The sequence below is a fragment of the Helianthus annuus genome, chromosome 2 (assembly GCF_002127325.2).
Source record: "Helianthus annuus cultivar XRQ/B chromosome 2, HanXRQr2.0-SUNRISE, whole genome shotgun sequence".
Lineage (NCBI taxonomy): Eukaryota > Viridiplantae > Streptophyta > Magnoliopsida > Asterales > Asteraceae > Helianthus > Helianthus annuus.
The window spans coordinates 137,903,069-137,905,351 of NC_035434.2; the positions used below are offsets into that span (position 1 = coordinate 137,903,069).

General features: G+C 41.7%; 1 non-coding gene across 1 annotated transcript; it reads right to left on the reverse strand.

Moving 5' to 3' along the window:
- Positions 1-358: 358 nt before the first annotated feature.
- LOC118489948 lies at positions 359-464 on the reverse strand. The gene has a single exon (XR_004887959.1). It is a non-coding gene; the product is annotated as a small nucleolar RNA R71 (small nucleolar RNA).
- Between the last annotated feature and the right edge of the window lie 1,819 nt (positions 465-2,283).

The following is a 2,283-nucleotide window of genomic DNA, read 5'->3' on the forward strand; positions in this document are numbered from 1 at the left end:
GGCATTGAAGCGCATTTTAGGCCGGTAATTACTCACAATCCTTCACCAGTAGTTATTCCTCACAACAATCAAGGAATAACTTTTGAAGTGAGAAGCAATTCATTGCAAAGTTTGCCGAAATATAAGGGTCTAGCAACGGAGGAACCTTACTTTCATTTGGAGGCCTATGACTCGATTTGCAATACTCTTGGGAGTCAAGGTTTTTCAGCTGATGATGTCAAATTAGTCTTGTTTCAATTTTCATTGTAGGACAAGTCAAAGAAGTGGTTTTACACTCTACCTTCAGCATCTATTTACACTTGGGCGGAGATGCAACAAATATTTCTAGATGAATTTTACACCGCTCAAAAGACCAATGATGCTAGGAAGGGATTGAGGAGTTTTCAACAACAACAAGGTGAAATGTTTCATGAGGCCTTTGAGCATTTCAATATGATGATCAAGAATTGCCCTCAACATGGAATTGAACTTTGGGAATTAATCAATGTTTTCCACGAGGGGTTAAGTGCCGAAGATGCTCGCGATTTAATGTCCATCACAAATGGGACTTTTGGCACAAATTACGAGCATGACAATTGGGAGTTTTTGGAGCAAATGGAAATTACTTCAAAGAGGAAAGCTCAAGCATCAAGGGGAGCACAACCGGCCGTTACCCGAACTCAAGTGCATGCGGTCGACGATGGTAATGTACAAACCTCTAACAAAATTTATGATGTTTGTGCTATTTGCAATGAAATAGGGCATGCGGCTGAAAATTGCCAAGGAGTGGAAGGGCAATATGAAGAAGTTCATGCGGTGCAAGGTTAAGGAGGGGGTGGTAGAAACTACAATATGAATTCTAACACTTACCACCCCGGGTTGAGGAACCACCCAAATTTTCGGTATGGGAACCCTTCAAATCAAGCTAACCCGAATTTTCAAGGAAGCCAAGGTAATTTGGTTCGTGCCAACCTTACAACAATCAAAGTGGATATCTAGGTGGGAACAATCAAGGGTACCAAAGGCAATACCAAACGGGTCAAGAGCAAGGGGGTCATCGGGTGGAAACGAGATGATGGAAATGTTAAAAAGCATGCAAGCGGAGATGCAAAGAAGAAATCAAATGGATGATGCACGCATACAAAAGGATGAGGCCCGAGACAAAGCAATTCAAACTTTGACCACCTAAATGGGTCAACTCGCAACCGAAGTGGCGGACTTAAAGAAAAACAAAGGTCAATTACCAAGCGACACTAAGGTAAACCCGTCCCATAATACTTCTAGAGGTAACAGTGTTAATATTCATCATGTAAGTGTTTTGAGAAGTGGGAAAGAGTACAAAACCAATCCTTCACCGGATTTGGTTGATGGGGTGGTTGAGGACATAACGGGTCAAGAAAGTGTGGACGAAAATGAAACACCCGTTATTTCTTCTAAAAAGCCCAATTTTGAAAAACCCGAAATTAATAAAGAAAAAGAAAATAAAAATGAGGATGAGGGATCTAGTCAAGTACCATTTCCCTCGCATTATTAGATCCGGGCAAGAAAAATTTTATTTCAAAACGGGGTCCTCAAAAAGAAGAAATGTGGGAGGTTTTCAAACAGGTTAAAATTAATCTTCCTCTACTTGAAGCAATCAAACCCGTACCCGCTTACACCAAGTTTTTGAAAGAATTGTGTACCCAAAAGAGGCAACAAAAAGTGCCTAAATTGGTTGACTTGACGGAGCGGGTAAGCGCGGTCTTGAAAGGAGATCTTCCTCCTAAGCTACAAGATCCGGGAACGCCTCTTATCAACATTCAAGTGGGAAATTTTCAAACCGCAAGGGCCTTATTGGATCTTGGAGCCGGAGTGAGTATCCTACGGAGGGGGGGGGGGTTATACGACCAATATGACTTTGGTCCATTGAAACGGGTTGAGACAACGGTGGTACTAGCCGATTTGTCTCATAAACTTCCTCGGGGTATTGTACGGGATGTGATAGTTAAAGTTGATGAGTTTTATTATCCCGTGGATTTTCTTGTGTTAGATTACTCATCCGCGGAGCCAATTCAACAACAAAATGTTATCTTGGGTCGGCCATTTTTGAACACTGCACATGCCGTTATTGATTGTCGATATGGTACGGTCGACATGACATTCGGTAATAGAAAGATGAGATTAAATGTTTTTGCTAACGGTGCTAGTGTTTATGGTGATGAGTGTTTTCTAGCAGATTTCATAGATGGATACGACCCAAAGGAGTTCGAGGAAGAGATTTTGGGTTCGTGTGCTTGTGATATGTCTTTGCAGGTTCATGCATGT